The following is a 20372-nucleotide window of genomic DNA, read 5'->3' on the forward strand; positions in this document are numbered from 1 at the left end:
AAGAACTGCAGGACTTAATCAACATTTGTTTGGAGCAAAAGATCATAGACCAGCTGGAAAGTAGAAGGAATAAACCTTTGTGTGCCACCATTGCAAAATACATGATGGCGCATGGGCACACCCAGGACTGGACCCAGTGCCATTGCAAGATCAAGGACCTGAGATTTGCGTTTCACCATCCCAATGATGCAAACTCTTTTTCTGGGGGAGGGCACATAATTGCTCCTTTCTATGGTCAGTTGTCTGTCATTCTCTCTAAGGATGCAGGCAAGGCTACCTGTCTGCAGTCTTTCGGGACTGGCATTGTGTTGGAGGAGACCACACCGATGGAGGCATCTCCTTCTGAGGGGGAAATCATGTCGCACCAGTGGGGAGACTGCTCCATGATCCTGGATGACAGGACTCCCAACAAGAGTAGTAAAGCCTGACCTTGACCACAGTGTCCCCCCCCTGATTCCACAGACTAGCACAGATGAGAAGCAGCAGGATGAGGAGGAGGAAACTGGTTTGGATGAATTTGCTTTTCCTGACACCCAAACACTTGTTTCTCTTCCTGTGACCAAAGATGTGCCATCAGAGATTTGTAAGTATCATGGAATGTGCCTCTTCCCACTGGCAGGCATTCTTTGGGTTCATGCAGGTTGGATTTGTATGGCAGCAGGGTAAAATGAATGTATCACTGGAGGTGGGTTGCCATGCTCTTTTAGGGGTGGATGAAGGATATACACCATGCTCTTTTGGGGGTAGATAAATGGCAATGTTACAGACACTGACCTCACTGTTTTGCTTTACTTGTTTGATGCTGGCACGGGCAGTGGCAGCTGGGGACATTCCCCCTAACCTCAGACCAATGTTCCCTCTAAGGAGTAGTGGTCTGTGAGTGCACTGCTTTGATCCGTTAGCGCGCCACTTTGGTCCCGCCTCCCCCTTTTGGTGTGGTCCACCAGTAAGTGTCCCTAAGGAGAGTGTAATTGTATTAACAGTGCTTCTGCTCCCCTGCCATCAAATTTCCAGACTTTTAGGGAGCCCGCAGGCCAGCCGACCCAGCTCTGTGGCCTGGAGGTTGAGTGCCATTGAATTAGGGTAAGACAAGAGCATAAGACAAGCATATACACTGTGGTCTGGAACTGGATCATCAATAGGTCTGTGTAAAGGACTAGAGGATACTCACTTGGGGTGTTCCCTCAGCCACAGGCATGAGGCTGACCAGAATAGACCATCCACACTACTGCGGGAGCTTCCAGTTCACCCCAGATCTGTTTTATCACCTCGTCAGGTGAGGCAGGTTGGTGGGAATCCATGGCCGTGGCAATATCTGGGGCCAAGCATGGAGCTGGGGTAGATGGGGGTGGTGAAGATGGAAGACGATGGGCTGGCCAGATGCTGGTGATGCCCAACCTGAGACTGACATCCCCGGGAGCAGGGTAAGAGCCCAATCAGGTCTTGGAGGCTCGGAGAAGCCCGCACTAAAAGAGAGAGAAAAAAAAAAGAGAAGGAGAGAGGAAAAAAGGAGACAAAAGAGAGTGGGGAGAAGGAACAGACAATCCTTAGCCACTTGCTCATTTTTTTTGGAAGCGCTGATTAACCAACATGGGCTGCCAATTAAGCCAGGCACCGCAGCGATAAAAAGAAAAAAAGAGAGAGAGAGACTGGAAAGTAAAACCCTGTTCGCTGGTGGTGTCGCGGGTCTGGTGTCAGAGGGAAGGAAGCTAAAACCCAGTGGAGAGAGAGGAAAGAAGCCGACGCTCTCTCACAGCTTACTTGTTTTTGTTGTTTGTTTGTGTTGATTTATTAACTGCCGCGGGCAGCCAATTAAGCCAGGCACGGCAACAATCAGCAAGGAAAAAAAACCGGGACTCCCCGTTTGCTGGCAGGCATGAAGAGTCAATGCCGGAGAGGTGACAAGCAAAGCCAAGGGGTCGTCCAGGACTCAGTCACTGGAGAGAAAATTTGATGTGCCCCATAATAAAAAAAAAAAAAAAGGGGAAAAAAGCCCCTTTTCGTTTGGTCCTTCTGTTGTTCCCTCCGTTTTTTTATTGACATGGAGCTCAGGGGTGTGAACGAACAGTCAGTTGTGGTGGAGGCGGGGTAGTCACCACCCCTCCCTTTTGTTAATAACTTCAAAAAACATCGAAGTCATGGCAGGTAGGAATAGAGAGAGAGAGAGTAAGAGCCCCACCCAGACTGACCAAGAGTCGCGGCACCCCTGGAGAAGACTGGTGAATGTCCACCAGACGTAAGGGCACGTGCCTATACCTGGCGACTACCTGACACTCTGCTCTCATTAAACGTATCTCATCATTTAAAGTATTTGCTTTTTCCATTTGTGTGTCATGGGTTTCCCTTCACTTTGAATGTCCAGATTAAAGCCATTAAGCGTGGATGTCTGACTAGGGATTAAAAAAATCAGCTGATCACTTGTGATTACTGAGTTTTTCATCCTGTTCACCTCTGTATTCTCAAACGCTATTTATTTCTGGGAGGAAATATTGGTATCTTGTCAGTACTTCTCCTTTGCTGAGCTCTTGTACCTTTGTGTTGGAGTTCAGACAACCACAGTGTGCATCAGCATATACACTTGGGTACAGATGAGGACTGGGGGCTGTCCAGGGAACTGCTCCACTAAGATTTTTAGTTGTACATGGCCGCGCACGCACGCACCTTAGAGGGAACCTTATCTCAGACCCCAGCTCACACTAAAGCAGAGTGTTCCAGGGATATGTGCCACAGACAGCAATGGTCCCGAGAGAGAGCATGATGGAGGCTTTAATGGAGTCATCATAAACCCAAGTGTCAGTTGCAGATGGCTGGTTGGACGAAGTCCAGGATTCGCTTAAGGAAACAGTGGCTGACATAAAGTCCTTGCGGGAGAAGGTGCTAGACCGCACAGGCCAGTTGCTGGACATGGCTATGCAGTGCTGTGTGGATGCCCACAAGAGACACGATTTGATAACTGATGTTCTATAGTGGCTGCTGAAGTGTAGCATTAAAAAGCAGGTACCCCATAAAGGGCAAAGTAGCTCCGCTCAGCTTGCCTCTGTCCAGGAGGTAGCCAGGAGCATTACAGCTGAACCTGTTTCCCCCAACTACAGTGGAGTCAGCAGAGGGGCGCACGAGTGCCAGCAGGGCAACGTGGGCATCACTGTGGTTCAGGGAGCCAGTGACAATTCTGGGTGGGGGTGGGGTAAAGGCAAAGAAGCCCAAGTAACTGATGGCTGCACCACTACTTGTTTTATTTCTCCTTACAATAAAACTTCATGTTAGCCTATCTTTCTGTATCTGGCTCCCTACTTGTGAAGCACTGCTAAAATCCCTTGTCCTGAGAACTTGCTAATTGACGTCTTTCAAATGTAAACCTTTTTCCGTTGGCCTCTGTCACAGTTTTGCTCCTTTTGCTATTTTGCTTTGGGTGCTCAGGGGTTAGGGTGCAGTCTGTCTTGCAGATCTCCTGCCTGCCTCCCCCTCACAAGTCTGGCTTGCCAGCATCCCCGGGCATTGGCACTGAGGGTACTGCAGGCCAACCAAAGAGGCTGCCCCATGGCCAAGCCTATTTCCATAGTTCTGAATGCTTCTTTTTCATGGCACTTGTTGCACAGGGTGCTGGGGGTGATGGCAGGAAATCTTTCCTACAAAGGTTCACACAGAGGCTGTCTGCCTCCCCCCTGGCTTGCCACCATCCCTGGGTATTGGCATTGGGGGCACTACCAGCACTGCAGCTCCCTTCACCTACATCACCCATGCACTTTACAAAGCCAACCAAAGGGGCTACCTCCTGCAAAATCTTCTCCCTCATTTTTTTTTTGCATTGTGTTTTGGCACTCTTTTAGGACAGGGTTTTTGTGCTCTTTTCTAGCCTGTCTGGAGTTTTGGGTTTTTTTTAACACCAAAACAAAGGGGTGGGGCATTTCCTGCTCTGCTCAAGGCCTATAAATTGTGGGAGCAGTGGTCGGGGTGAGAGAGGTTTGAGGCAAATGAGAGATGAAAACACACCAGAGGCAGAAGGACTCAACCCAGCAGGGAGACTTGCCTCTGGGGGCCACAGGAAAGCAAATGCAGTGGTCAAGAAGAGTGCAGGCTGAAATTAAGTGCAGTGTTCAAGCACAAAATGAGAGTTGCTTTGCAATGTGGGAGTTGAAAGAGGACATCGCAGTGTCCTCCACAACCGGCACCTTTACGCATTGGTAAGTGATACTTGACACTAGGCTGTGCCCTGAGTGTGTGGGGACACATTGCTTATTTCAACTTTGAAGTATACAGAGTGGGTGGATTTCCGTGTTGTGAAGGGTAATGCACAGCGTGAGGGCCTGCAGTAGCAGCGCACAGTTTCAGGGGGTGGCTGTGAGCACACGCAGCAGCGTGAGCCACCCTTCTCACCCACTTAGCCCCACCTTGCTTGCTACAGCTTCCTTTGTTGGCTACAAAGGACCAACTCATGGGATCATAATAAATTTTAGTTTATTAGACAGGATGTGAAGTTACCAATAACATCATAAATGCAAACTTTTGAGTTATGGGTGGTATTGGTCACCTTACCGTACGTGCGTGTGTGCGCGCGCGCGCACACACACACCCACACTCACTCATTCAAACCCATGCAGTATAGTGTATAGTGGCTGCTATAGTGATTGTGAGAGCACTGGTGTTAGTATATCTTCGTATCCAAGGCCCTGGAGTCTGCTGTTGATGGTCAGCTTCCTTCAAGGTGATGTCATCTCCAGAAGGGATCTGTATCCTACTTCTAGGGCTGGCTGATTATTGCTCAGACTCCCAGCCTACACTGTGCAAGTTTTTGAAATGCTGAAAAATTAAAAATGCTTATAAAAATATTTATAAAAATTATAGATGTCCAAGCAGCTACTTAATCAAATATGCTTCATTAACTCTTTTGAAAGATGCTTCACCCTCTTTGTTTTTATTTTGTTGTTTTTTTAGATAAGTCCCGGGGGAATCAAATATACCCAAGATTTTTTACTTCAAAGTATTCCCTGTAGTATATGCCTGCTATGTACTCTCTAGTATCTGACTCTTGTGTACTCTACTGGTATGAAATATCCAGAGGTACAAATTATCCACATGCCTGCCTCTACTTCACTACTTTGGCTCAGTGTACTCTCAAGATACAAAAGAACACAAAGTCATTTATGGGTGCCGGGTGACAAATGGCTAACTGTTGGGCACTCTGTTCATTTTGTCCAGTAGGTACAGCAAGATAATTAGCAAGATGTATTGGCACTGGGGTAATGCCTGGTGAGTCTTAGCACCTGGGGTGGTGGGCGACAGTCCTCCCTTTTGCTCACTGCCTGGTGCCAGCTATTTTCTGCTGCTGACGTTGTGCTGCCCAGTTTTGAGCAGAGGGCTGGGCATGGGGGTGGGGGGTGTAGGGGAAGCACTTAAGAGACCGGAGGTGGTGGTGGTGGTCTTAGTGGTGGTGGTATGTGCACCACCACTACCACAGGGGTAGTGCAAACTGTGCATGATACACAACAGATATTGGCTTGGTCCTCCATTTTTTTTCTTTCTGTATAAGGACTACATTTCCCATACATTCTGATGAAGTTATGAAGTACATTCTGGCTGGGGTAACCTGACCTTAGACCTCTTTCCTGCCAGGGGCAGGGGGTCGGACACAATGATACATTGTGGTCCCTTCTGACTCTACAATCTATGAATCTATGAAAGTGACTACTGCTATAAATAAGCATGCAAGCATAAGCATTCAATCACACAAACACAGAGTGGTGTAGAGGTGGATTAATATTCATTGGGTACTGGGGATCCCTATGCCTAGGACAGCTACCCTCCACCCAGTGGTGACCCTGAGCACCCTCCTCTGCACCCCGCCTCCAGTCCAGTGGCCACCACACTGCGTATCATGCATGCATGCAGTTGTGGGTGCAGGGGAACCCATCTGGCAGTACAAGGACAGCGGGATGAGCTGTCCCCACCCCCCAGCCCAGCCAGGGTGGATCCATACATGGGTGCTGTGAAGGTGATGCAAAAAACAAAACCCAAGCATAGGCTCATGATAGCCTGAGAAGTCACTGCTTGCCCTCTTTCAAATGTTAAGGCTATCCTCTGGTACAGTATTGCCACATTTTCTGGTTGGGTTTGCGGTGGGATGGGGCAGAAATACCCCCAAGTAAAGGATCCCCATACTGAGGTGGGCACAATCATCACCTCTATCACCCACCCCCAAACCACATGGACTGCTATGCACGCCAGTTTTCCTATGAAAGAAAACACACCACATCCAGAAGGAACTATATAAATTTCAAATCTTTATTTAAAAAATAAAGTCATGCTGCATTTACCTGACCTTTTTCATTTAAAACAAGCATTATGAAAAAAAATAAATAAATTCTAAAAATTTAAAAAATGTTACATTAGTAGAAAATTTAACATTTGCACCATGTCCAGATTCACAGATGACACAAAATTATGGGGTGCAGCTAACACCCTGGAGAGGAGGAACCAGATCCAGGCTGACCTAGACAGGTTGGGGACCTAGACAGGTCAGAAAGCAATAGGATACAATCGTCAATGTGATGAAGCAGTTGGCAGAGCCAATCGCACCTTGTTGTACATCCGTAGATGCTTCACAAACAGGTCCAGGGAAATGATTCTCCCCCTCTATATGGCACTGCTCAGACTGCTGGAGTATTGTGTCCAGTTCTGGATGCCGCAGTTCAAGCAGGATGCGGACAACCTGGAGAGGGTTCAAAGAAGAGTCACTTGCCTGATTAGAGGGCTGCAGGGAAGGCCCTATGAGGAAAGGCTAAAGGACCTTAACCTCTTCAGCCTCTCCAAGAAAAGGCTGATGGGACCTTGTGACGGCATACACATTCATAAGGGGAACGCAACATGAAGTAGGCAATGATCTGTTCACCAGGGCACCCCCTGGAATGACAAGAAACAATGGCCATAAGCTATTAGAGAGAAGGTTTAGGTTGGACATTAGGAGATAGTTCTTCATGGTCAGGGTTGCCAGAATCTGGAATGGGCTCCCAAGGGAGGTGGTGCTCGCCCCATTCTTGGGGGTCTTTAAGACGAGGCTGGACAGGCACCTGGCTGGGATCACATGACCCCAGGGTTGTTGACTCTTTTCTTGCCTGCCAGGGGCAGGGGGTCAGACTAGGTGGCCCACTGAGGTCCCTTCTGACTCTATGGAAAAAAAAAAAAGAAAAAAAAATAGTTGGGATTTTCCTGCCCTGCACCCCTGTACCTACACACTATTTATCATTTATACACCATCTATTTATACACTATTATACACAATTTAAATGTGTACAATATTTATAAGCTATTTATCATTTATATACTATCTATTCATTCATACACTATATACACTATTTAAACACTACTAACTATTGATACTTGGCTACCTATGCATATCTATTTCTATTCCACTTTCTTATTATTTACTAATGTTTTTTTTCTATTTCTTCTACTGCTGTTATGGATTCATGTGTTCATTTATTTATCCTTTACAATTTCCAACCTCAACAGTCTTTTGCAGAGCTAGAAAGAAGAGGATGGGTTTTGGCCCACAGTCCAAATACCACTGTCTTCACCTCCCTCCTATTGAGGCTACAAAGTCGGTGGGATACTTCTGATATTACCTATATATTACCTGGGATGTTGCATATCCTGGGGGGCAGGTCTGGCATGCAGCATCCACCTGCACTATTCATTGTGTTTCTGGACTAGCAATGACAAGAAATAGGAAAGTTACCTCTGAAATATTAAAGTATGCCACACTCCCTTAGTTGCAAGCTCACCATTTTGGTGCTGCTGCTGCTGTGTTCTGCACTTCAAAACACTGTGCTGGGCACTAGGCACTGGGGGTGGGGCAGCAGGAGCACATACAGAACCTTGTCTGCCTATGTCCTTAAACATCTGGTGGTGGTAGTGGTAGTATGGGCACAACCACTACCAGACGGTAGTAAACCACAGTCTGAACTGGCAATGTATTGGGTTGCTCCTTCATTTTTTTCTTTCTCTATGTGTGCTAGCTAACTACTGCAGGACAGAGGGATGAGAGATGCCCCCAGCACCATGCCCTACCTGCAGTCAGCTGTGGGAGCAGATGGGAGGGGAAAGGAGGGAGGGATGAGCAGGGACAAACAAACAAACAAACAAACAAAAATGAAAACAAAAAACGCAGCAGCAAATAACGGTGGCACCTAGTGGACAAACACCTGAACTACAAAAATAGCGTAGCGCCACCTGATGGCAAAAGAAGGTAATTACAAGTCTTTGAGTGACCGCATAGATGCACGGTAGTAATTGGCAACGACGCAAACTAAACTACATCCCAGCAGTTTTATTTTAACACACCAAAAATACTTTTTAAATGGTGGGAAATCCTGTTTGTACAAACAGAAACACAGTTGCAGTGCCTTAAATGGTAAATCTCGTGATGTGTATATGTAGCCTTAGGCACTTACTCCTTAGGTTATTATTTGCCATCAGTGTGGACATGCACAGGATACATTCATGAATGTGTGCAGACTGGGTATGCAAAGTTGTCCACTGGTCTTGTACACAAGGCATGCACATCCCTGGTGGATGTGTAGCAGAGCCTAAGGCTCAAAAACATACCTTGCCTAGCCTGTGACTTGTAGGGGAAGAGAGAAAAGAGAAGCCAGGGTAACCCCACACGTGTATGCTTAGTCATGCAGCCTGCTGGTGGTGTTCTTAAATTTGTATACCTTAGTAAGTATGCAGGGAGAAACATCCCAGGACAGTAGGGACTGGAAGGGGTGGGGGGGCTGTTAAAGGCCAAGGAAGAAAAGCTTCTGGGCTGTGACTGATGAGTTGGAGAGCCCTAGGGGACCTGAATAGAGTACCCTTTTGAGGGCATTCTGGCAAAGACTGGTATGCTCTTACTCGTGGCAGATGGGGAGAGTGGTCTCACTATTAAGACCCTGAGCTAGAATCCAAGACGGTTGCCTAAAGCAGCAACCTTGACTGGCAGGCAGCAAGTCTCAGCCTACCCTAGCAGTGGTGACAGCTGCAGGGTTAACTAGAGAGTGAGATATAGCAGAGCAGTGACTTCAAAATGCAGCAGGCAGCATTTTTTAGTGGTCCCCAGAGCAGCAGCAGGAGCAGTGAGCCAGAAAGTGGCATGAGGTGATACACCCTGGGCTTACCCTTGTAAGCTTTAGTGGCAGTCTGAGCAGCAGTGATCCCAAGCAGAAGCTAGCAAGTAGAGAACTTCCTCAGCAAACTGAACAGAAATTATTCTTCGCATCTTTTACTGGGTGAGGTAGGAACCTCCCAGGTGGGGAAAGCTCTCAGAAAGAAAAGATGAAGTTTCCCCAGATTTATGGGTTGGGGTTCAAGCCAACCCCCCCCCCCCCCCCCCCCATATTTGGGCCTGGCCCTTCTTTTGCCACCAGGACCCAACAGAAAGGTCACACAAGAAAGATTCAGGTTCAAACCCCCTCTGGGTGAGAAGTCATAGAGTCTGTTTCTCCTGTTTCCCAAGTAAGTGCCATAGTTTGAGGGGTGTAGATTGTAGCCATGTTGGTTTAAGGACATAGGCAGACAAGGTTCTTTGGGTAAATCCAATACCTTTTATTAAACCAATTCAAATAGTTGGAAAAATTCTTCCTTGCAAGTTTTCAGGCACAATCACCCTTTGTCAGAAAAAGGAAGCTTCCATAGATGCTATGTGCTCTTAATTTTCCTACTATTTGAGTTGGTCTAATACAAGATATTAGATTTACCCAAAGAACCTTGTCTACTTAGTCCGAGAGGGGCAGAGTCTTACCTCCGACAGCTGACTGTCTATATTCTGGTAGCAGCTGCTACTACTGTGGAAGCGTGGACTTTGGCTACTGCAGTTGGGGGGAAAGCGTGCCCCACACTGGCTGCAGCAGCCTCATGGCATGGACTCCACTGGGGGTTGCCAGTCTGGTTCTCTCTAAATCAATTACCAGAGTTGGTTCCCAGCTTGCCCACCCCTAGATAGCCATTCTAACTATTGTTAGAATTGTATGGCTGCCCTGCCATTTTCTGCATGAAAATGCAATGTGTGCTGTAGCTGATGAAAAAGTGGCCAGTTAGATTACTAAAGAAAGACAATCCACTGAGGGTTAATGTTGCCTGTTCTGAAAAGGGTTAGCATTCTACGAGTTAAAATTTAATTTCTGTGGTCCTCCGATTGTGTTTCATACATTAAAAAAGTATACGCACGCAGACTCAGACTTGACATGTATCATACATTAGTATTTACAACATGTTTTTAACAATTCTATCATGTAATAAGCTTAGGGATGGGCTCTGAGTTCTCTTTTGATTAGCTCTTATTTCTCAGTGAATGACTAGGCATACCAATAGTGCTGGTATGGCAGATGTTTCATATCTAAGTGGAGTGTTCATTAGGCATATAAACACAATACAGGCAGACATACAAAAATCATATATGTTCTATATATTGTTTAACTAGGGCATAAAATAGCAAATTAAAACAATGACCTTTTTCATGATTACAGGGTAGGTTCACCTCTTCCTTTTCTGGTCTGTCAATGTATGCACTTCATGTCTTGGGCTCTGGCCCTTAGTTGATTCTTGCAGGAATTTCAGAGTTCCCTTACATTTACAATTGAATCAGAATAAAAGAAGTCCATGAACACTAACCCCATTTGGGTTTTCTCCCTTTAAAAACCTCTGGCAGGACATATCGACTAACAGGCTTCGAAAAAACATTTTTTATATATAACAGTGGATTAAACTTAAAAAAAACAAATTGTGTGTGCATGCCTATTTTTTCTAAAGAGCCATTCAATAATAGTTACAAGTTCAACTTTGGACACCTCCCTGCATTCCTGAGTCTAAGTTCCACCCCCCGCCCCTTTCTGTAGCTGTAAGAGTGTCCTTTTTGAATTTGCTAGGTTCTTTAATTTCTAGCTTCTTATCCTAAATGACAAACAGCATGTCTTACTACTAATGAAAATGTAAAAGCCATGTGAAGACATAGTAGGCAGTAATTTTGATATAACTCAGCAGGTCAAAGTAAACCCAAGTTTCTATTAGAGTCTTTAACCCTGCCTGATAGTTTGTGTGAAAATTACAATATACCTCATCTTTGTGACAGGGAACCCCCAATTTTTTTGATGTTACCTCACTATAAGGGCAATTTACCCCACTCTTGTCTGCCACACCTTGATGTTAATAGAGATGTTGTGGTAGGCTGCCCTGATCTTATTATAATGACCACCCAACTTGTGGTCCTGGCCTTATGGGCCAATCATATGGCTCCATACCTTCCCTATACCATACCATCTGCGAGGCATGATGGTATGGTATAGGGAAGATGCTCAACCAAACCACTCAGTCTCTCTCAGCCCCCACTCAGGCTACTGGAGCCCTTGGTCTCTCCTCCAGCCTCTCTAGGCCCTCAGACCCCTTGACCTTGTGCAGCTACTCCCTGGGCTACCAGGTCCCCTGGTCTCTCTTGGCCTCTCTCCTGGCTGCTAGCACCTTCTGACCCCTTGTCCTGGACCTATTCAGTTCTCCACTTTTCCCAGACACTCTCCAGGCCCTCAGACCCATCTGGTCCTGCACTCTATTCCCATCCTTTCACTGGGTCGCTCGCCCCTCTCACTGGGCCTCCCTATGTGGCTCCGGCCCCTCTCACTGAGCCTCCCTACGTGGCTCTGGCCCCTCTTGGACCTATCCAGACCACTGGGCCTCTGGACCCACTCTTGCCTAGCCAGTGCTTTTCTGTTGGGGTGTGCTCCCTTAGCTTTCCCCCTCCCATAGGGTAACCTACAAGGCAGTGAGAGCTCAGGCTTTCCGGTGCCCCATCCTTGCCTTTCCCTGGAGTGGCCCATGCATGACATTTTATGAAGGCTGCCCTGCCACAACAATTGACTCCTGTAGGGTACAGTTTCAGGTCTTACCAAAAACCAGTCTTCAAGCCTACCTGTACCTCTCTGGGCTCCCTCTAGATGTCCTCCACCTCTTCTGGGCTGCTAGCCATCAGGCCCCCTGACCCTGGTCCCATTTCCACTCTGAGTCCTCTATCTCTGGCACCCAGCTCACTCTCAGACACCTGTCCTTGATTTCCCCTCCTCAGATAGACTAGCACCACCCATCATCATTCTGGGCTGCCCACTGCTTGATCCTTCCCTCTCAGCTGTGCCCCCCCCGGGGATCTTTGGCCTCTCCTAGGCTCTGGCCCTGCCTCCAGGCTACTCGAGACTCCAGGCTTCCAGTTCTGGCAGTCTCTTGCAATGGGTTATCTCATCCTTTGGCTCTTCCTGGGCCCTGGCCCCAGCTTGGACCAGGGTCAATCTCCAAGCAGCTAGCCCTCTCTTGTCTGTGGGTCTGCCCTCTTGGGCCCCTCCATAGATCATTCCCTTTCTCTCTGGGCTCATCTGTAGCTCCCAATAGACATTGTTTCACAGCCCCCTTTCCTTTTGTGGGCTCATCCGGGCCCCTCAATAGGCCCCCGTGCTCTGCCACACATACTGGGTTCACTCAGGCCCTTCTCTCACACATCCAACCCTCCTCTCAGGGCTCGCCTAGCTCCTCCATGGGCCACTAACTCTCAGCCCCTCTTCCAGGGCTGGTCTGGCTTCTCACTTGGCCCCTGTGCACTTAGCCCCCTTCTCAAGGCTCATCTGGCCTCTCAACAGGCCCAGGCACTCAGCCCCCTTATCAGGGCTCTGAACCCTACACTGGGTTCCCAGGAGCCTCCTCTATCTTCTTAGTTCCTACCCAAACCTCCAGATGTTATTCTCCAAGCTGGCAACCAGGAGATGCAGCCTTCCTCCTGGGTGATGTTCCTCCAGCAGGTCCCAAGATATTACTGCCAGCCCTGCTCTCAGGCTCTGGGCATCTCCCTGTCAGTCAGGTGACTCCCTTGATCAGGCCTAGCCTCACCTGCCAGCCCTTGGGTCAGCTGACTCTCTAGTTAGGCTTGACCACACCTTCTGGTGGCTCAGCAGACTGCCTGACCTCTTAGTGACAGGCACACCAAGTACCCTGACACATTCTTCACTAAGATTTTTCCTCAGGTTCAAAACTTCAGTTGATTTTTTCAGTGAGTGAGAAGATGCATGATAATTAACTGTAGTAGGAAAAAAAACCTTACTTAAGTTTAACTATGTGGTAGGCAAAGTCAACACTATTTATTTATTAGATTTATGTGCCACTTTCCCATCATTGACTGAACCTAATTTGCTTCCAAGTTAAACTACAGTGCCTGGTCTCTACTGGGATTTCAGAAATGTTACTTATCCTGTAGTAAAACCACACTATTTAACAACATGGCAGACAACATTAAGAATTCTGCTTTTTATCTAGGAGAAAAAATGTCCAAGAGATTTAGTGAGCTTTGGTCTACACAAATTCAGTAAGCTATACTGAGAGACAAGATTCATCATGTTTGATTGTTTTGGCATTGCTGTTTAGTGACACTTAAGTAGGTGCTGTTCTGTGCCTTTCTCCTGGTGGGGGAAGAATTAATCAAGAATATGTGTATAGAAAACACCATGCCTCTGGTAGTCCATGCAGCTGGTTAACCATTGAATACTAAATAAAAAATAAGAAATGGTTAGAAATAGCAATAAGTAATATTCCACCATGGTCCTCCCCGCCCCCGCCCCCCCGCCCAATGATTAAGTGTTGTTCATATTGCATGTTTGTTCCTGGGCTTCAGAAAGTAATACTGAGGATAATGCTGGCTGACTTGTGCACTGTGAAAAGTTATCATCTTGGATAAATGCAAAATGAATCATATTTAAAAGGGAAAATGGTAATGGCACTTTCCTGAAAATACTGAATGAGTAGAAGCTGTGTTATTTCCCAGCAGTGACTTCAAAATATCTGTTCTGGAAAATATCAGACTTGGAAAAGGTTCTAGAAAACTACCCAATAAATAAATAAATATATAAATCCAGCTGCATTTTGTTGTTTGCCATAGTTCACATTACAGGAAAACTTTCTCTTGTTCCTCCGAATGTCAGAAATCTTTTGTATGTGACTGTTTTCTCTGTTGACATTTTATTTTACATGAATTAAAACAAATGTGCACCATAATCGTCCCATTATGGTACAGAAATCTCCTCATATTGATGTCTTTCAAACTATTAGGGAAAACAGTAATCTGATGTGGGGAAGCAATCAGTAATACAACAGAATTTTCAAATCACATTGCTATAAGAAATGCTTGCCTTGACAACTCAAGATGATTGTGGCCTTAATGGAATGGTAAAACATTCTGTGTTAATGAAAAAGTTATCAAGTATGACTGGGCTGAGTTATCTGAAAGCTTGTAAATAGTTTCTTGCTACCATCATTCAGCACAGCTTATTGGTGCCTCACAGTCATAAGGTCTGTCATCAGATTTTAGTTTCCTTGAAACAAGTGTCTTCCTCAGAAAGCAAAATGGGTGACCTAGTCTTTGAAAAGGCTAGGCCTCCCGAACTTCTCAGTGAAGTCATTGGGAACTGCTGGCTGTTTGGTGTTGTTGTTCAACTAACTATATGTAGATTGAGGAGCTGAAATTTCTCTTAATTGCATAATCTAATTTCCCAAATCCTGTCCATGATTCCTAGCAGTTTATTTCTTAAATCTTATTTGTGTCCAGAAAGGAAAGTGCCTTATTATCGAGTAAAAGGCAGTGATGAGATTTTTTGTCTCAAGGTCATAGGTCCATCATTCAGGAAGTACTGGTTTTATTCTTGATTATACTCTGGGCATGGAAAATGTACTTACAAATTTGTGACTCACTCTCCCTGTCTTTGAAACTGAAGGAATTTTAAGAGCATCAGCAAAAAGGGAAGCACACTGCTGTCAACAGAAATTTTACCATTGACTTCAGTGGGCTTTGAATCAGGCACTAAATAAAGAGTATTATTAATAGCTCTTTGCAGAAGTACCAGAATTTTTAAAGAGAAACAATGTTGATCTGAGACTTCCAGTTCAGTTTCACAGGCCCTGAACATTCTGGTAGTTTGATAAAGATTCAAATGTTTTGAATATTTTGGTGCTTATGCATATCAAAGCTAAACTCCTACTTACTGACTGACATCACAGACAGGATGATATTTATGATGTGTTACTAAGATGATGCTTTGGCCATTGTTTATAAGAAAATGTTTTGGTAAGATGCATTACACATTTTTAATTATCTCCAATGTTCAGAAACAAACAGGCATCCCTTCCCAAGAGCAAAGGCACAAGAGTGAATCAATCTGAATACTGCACTGAAGTTGTTATGGCAACTGTCTCTAGTGGGTTATAGAATAGAGAAGATCCCACACAACTTACTGATTCGTTTGATGCACTGGCTGGGGAAATTTTCAGCTAATTGCACGATTTCACAATGATTTCACACTTAATTTATACAATACAATTTTATTTTAAGAAATACCATAAACATCAAAAACACGATAACTATATATATATATATATATATATATATATATATATATATATATATATATATATGGAACAATACTCTAAATGCACTTTTTAAAACAATTACAACTATATAATTTGAACCAGAAAAGTTATTACTATATTATACTTACAATCCTAGGATTCCAAGAGGCCAAACACCTAAATATGGTTTCATTCCTCAGTAGTACAATTTAATGGGCTGGCTTCAGTAGTACGGTTCAATGGGCTGGCCTCAGTAATACGGTTTAATGGGCTGGCCTCAGCAGTGATAGGAACAAGTCCCCTTCCTTCAGTCCCACTCGGGCGCTCCGCGGCTTCAGCTTGAACTGGAGAGGGTGGTTCAGGTGATCAGTCTGATCCGGCCTACACTTGTGATTCTTCCTTTGTTGTTCTGCAAGTGAGGTTATCTCCAAACTGGGACTGTAGGTTACAGTTTTTATTGGGTGAGTTGCCATCTTGGGCCCCTCCTACTCAAACCTGTCACTACTCCCAAATTTGGGCTTGAATCTTACTCAACAGGTTTTTTTGCTAGGTGGTCAGTTTGTCTTCCGCAATGGAATTTGTCCGCTGACTATTTAGTTTATCTTAAATTTTGCTTTGGAAGATTTTCCATACCACTGTGGTTACCTTTCCTTTACCACCCCCTTTCAAGAGGCCTAGGGTTTTGATCTCTTGGAATATTTGCTTAAGGGTCGTTTTTCTTGTCCTTAGGTTAACTTGTTAAAGGCCTCTAGAGATCATATTGAGGAGCCAAGACTTTAAGCATGTTGGTTGTAAGGCCTGGCAAAACAAGCAATGAACCTAGATAAGAACATGAACCTCACCCTTTTGTCTAAACTGGTTAATGGGCAGCTATTACAAGCATTCAAACTATTACATTCAATATGACAGCAACTGATTAGCATTTGTATACCCCAAAGAGAAAACAGCATAACAAGCAAATAAAAGAAGCTTAATCTCTTACTTAATTAAAAATCCTGACGAGAGCTGTCATTTCAAATGTGATCCCCCCCAACTTTCTCAAAATCTACACTCAATTTTAAATAGCCCCCTTGTAGCTATAAGGCATTAGCTCAACAAAAAAACCCCCAGTTACCGCTAATTAATAGCCTAGGCCCTCTGCAGGATTGCTCACAACAATGCTGAGTTTGCTACTTTGTTCAGATGTCTGTATACCTTCCCTGACACCTCTGTTCATGTCAGGCAATGCAGAATCAAAACTCATGAGAATTCTGCTCTCCAAGTTCTTTATAGTCCTCAAAATTCTTGTTCACTTCAATCCCTGGGCATTTCTAAAGGGCAGGAGAGTTAGCAGTATGCGTTTACATACCTTTGTATTCTTGGTAACTGCACAATCACCTTGGTTTGCTTTTATTGAGACAAAAAGTAGCTTAGGAGCTGCAATTTTAATCTATTGCCACTGTAGCTTACATTGCTGATATGTCTCCTTTGCCCATATCAAGAAGATTTCTTAAAATATCTAGCTTTCTAGGAAAAAATCAATTTTAGGAATTTCAACTTTAACAATGCCTCTTTAATTCAGCTCTCCCCCAACCACTGACTTCTGGGCAACATGTTGCCTGTCAGACCATCTGATGTTGCTCACAGACACAGAAAAATAAAATGTTAAGTAATGACATTTGCAAAGCATGATGTTGGCTGTGGTGTGTTACATGCTCAGTACTGTTGTCCATGGGCTGGTGAGGCTTGGGGGCCACTGTTTCAAACACTGTCAAATTAAGACTGCAACATTTAGTCTGTTATGATTATTTATGAAAGCAGTTCTACGAAAGTCTGTCTGCTTGTCTAGCTGGGTATGCACATTGTGTTCTTTAATGTGATACCTCAGCAGATAACAAGAATTCTTAATAAGCAAGAACTTTTTCCTCAGCAGATAACAAAATTCAAAGAAACCCAAATGGCTGATATATCATAGACTTCAATTCTGTTTTCTTTTCCTTTTTCTAAGATTGACTCAATGGCACAGGTACAGGATGGAAGATTGTATTCTAGACCTCCTTTTACTTCATTCTTTATTTTTTTAAACTATTTTTTCAGCTGTTCTTTAGTCATAAAAGGCAGCAGGAATGCAAGCTTCACACACACTGTCCTTTTGGAGGGCCTCAAGCACTGATTTTGACCACTTCTATGAGTAGGATTGAAAATGTATTATATCTGTTCAGTCTTAGAGTATCAATCTGGGCATGATCTAAGGTTGATTGAGACAGTGGTTTTGTTTCCTTTGTTTTAATACCTCACTGAATGTATTTAATGTCTAATTAGCATAGATTTGAAGTTATTTCAAAATGGTGTATTTGACCTTGCCTTGTGGATTTAGGACATGCATATCACTTGTGCTTTTGGGGATTCTGTTGGTGGTGATGCTGGATTTGGGAGAAAGACAAAAGGGTTTTGGACTCTAATCTCATGATTAAGATAATTTTGGATTCACAAACTAGGCATCCATGCACCAAATTCACTGATGTGAAAGGTGTGCTTAGAACACAGCTAATACACACAGAGAAAACAGAGTTTAGCACAAAGCTCATCAACCACAAGTATGGCCAGTAAGGCTGTGCAAAATTTCCCCGGGTGTTTGATTTCAAAGCTGTCTCAACGCGTTTTGAGCTCAAAACAGTGAAATTGAAATTAAAAGACTTTGAAACAACTTCAAAATGAAACGAGGGTACTCGAAATGTTTTGAAAGTTTCAAAACGTTTTGAGTTTCAAAACTGGGCTTAGTTGGCTTCAGCGCCAGTCCTAGCTGGCAGCGGCAGCCTGCTATCATCCTGTGCACAAATCTGGGAGCCTGAGCCCCCCAGGAAGAGTCTGGCACAGCCCCCCAGCCCTCCCAGGGGTGTGGGCCCCCAGATCTGCGTGTGGAATGACAGCATGCTGTCGCTGGGGGCTGGGGCCAGCAGCAGCAGCAGTCTTCCCGGCGCTCAGCATGGGCTGCACCCAGCTGGCAGCGGTGGCCTCCTGTCATCTGGTGTGCAAAATTGGGAGCCCGCACCCCCAGGAGGATGAGAAGAGTCTGCCGCTGGTGCCTGGGACTATTGCTGGGTGAAGCACACACCCAGCGCCAGAAAGATTGCTGGCCTCAGGCAACAGTGGCAGCCTCCTGTCATCTGGCACACAGATCTGGGGGCCTGCACCCCCAGAAGGAGTCTGGCACAGCCCCACAGCCCTCCTGGGGGTGCAGGCCCCCAGATCTGCATGCCAGATGACAGGAGGCTGCCGTTGCTACTAGGGGCTAGTGGCAGCAGCAATCTTCCCGGCGCTGGACATGGCCTATACCTAGCATCGGTCCCAGGCAACAGCGGCATCCTCCTGTCATCTGGTGCACAGATCTGGAGGCCTGCAGGGCTGTGCCAGACTCCTCCCGGGGGTGTGGGCCCCCGGATCCGCACGCCAGGTGACAGGATGCTGCAGCTGCTGGCAAGTGTCCTAAGTTTTGCTCTGAAACGTTTGAGGTGCAGTTTCCCAGAACCTCTGTACCTATCTCCTTGAAACTTGGCAGGCTTCATGCCCTAAGAAGGGGTAAGCAGCCCTGCAATTTTCTTCTGAATCAGGCAAGAAATGACAAAGTTTTAGGAATTTTCATGATTCCCCAATATAGCCTATGGGCAAAACCTTGAAATGTGTTGAAACAGAAAAACAGTTTTGATGAAATGAAACAGAACAGTGCTTTGAAACAAAATGAAACAATGAAATGAAACACTGGCCCTTTGAAACGGCAAAATGGAAGTCTAAACAAAATGGTGCTGTTTCACACAGCCCTAATGGCCAGTAGTTGTAACTTTTATGCAATACCCTATTGGTTAGACCATTTGGCCAGAAAGAGAAAGACCCAGGCTTTATGACCTCTTCAGCTTTCAGATCAGTAAGTCTCATCCAACAAAAGACTTCCCTCACCAGTAGGCTGTAGGGTACTCTTATGAGTGGATTTAGGATTCTGAAAAGGTGAGTGTCCCAGGGACACAGGATCGGGCAAGGGGGAAGCCTCATTCAGAGGCAGACCCCAGATAGAAGAAAAAGAAGAAAAAACATACCTGTTGAAGGGGCCCGGAGAAGCGAGGAGGCATGCCAGGGAAAACCGCCCGAGTGGTTTATCAGTTGTGCCCATCTCCAGCTGGAGCTGGGTGATGTCACAAAGAAGATAAAAATTGTCCCCGAGAGCATGAAAAAGAGGACACCGAGTGTCGGAGGAGCAGAGGAGAACTGCCGGGTGAAATGCGTCCAGTCGCTGCAGTAGGCAGCAGTGGCAGCTGCAGGAACTGTAAGGGATCCCCGTGCCAGGGAAGACCGGCGGGGATCAAAGGAGCCGGCAGGGAGGCCAGCAGCAGTGGCAGCAGCAGGAGCTGTGAGAGAGCCCCATGCCGGGGAAGACCGGTGGGGACCAGAGAATCCTGCAGAGACGCTGGCAGCAGTGACAGCAAGAGCCAGTGACGAAGCTCCCATTGGAGGCAGCGGGTGCCGCAACCCCAAGGCAGAGGAGGGTCATGGAGTGGAGGAGAGAAACCCCAGCTGGGGTGGAGATGCGGGCCCTTGCCCAGGGGATGTGCTAGTCTAGGGGCTTTAGGAGTGAGGGGAGCATGGGACTCTCCCCGTAGTTGCTCCTCTTCTCTTTTCTTTTTCCCTTTATCTTGTTTCCCTTGTAGTCTTGTTGTTAGCTCCTTTCTCTGTCACTTTGGGTTGTTTCTGGGGCATGGGGTTTTATGGTGGTGAGGGTATCATTTGTGTTTTTCTTTCACGGTCTGATCTATTTTAGTTCCCTGTCTAGAGCAGGTTAGCTTAGCATACCATACCAGGTTGGGGAAGTAAAGACCCCATTCAAAGATGAAAGACCACGTAAGAACGTGGTGATGACCAACGACATCCGCCATAGAAAGTAGAGGGCATCGAAAGGGACATTCCCAAAGGCTGAGTGCCACCAGACCCTCCGGATCCGGCCA

Source organism: Alligator mississippiensis, chromosome 12, assembly GCF_030867095.1.
Source record: "Alligator mississippiensis isolate rAllMis1 chromosome 12, rAllMis1, whole genome shotgun sequence".
NCBI lineage: Eukaryota > Metazoa > Chordata > Crocodylia > Alligatoridae > Alligator > Alligator mississippiensis.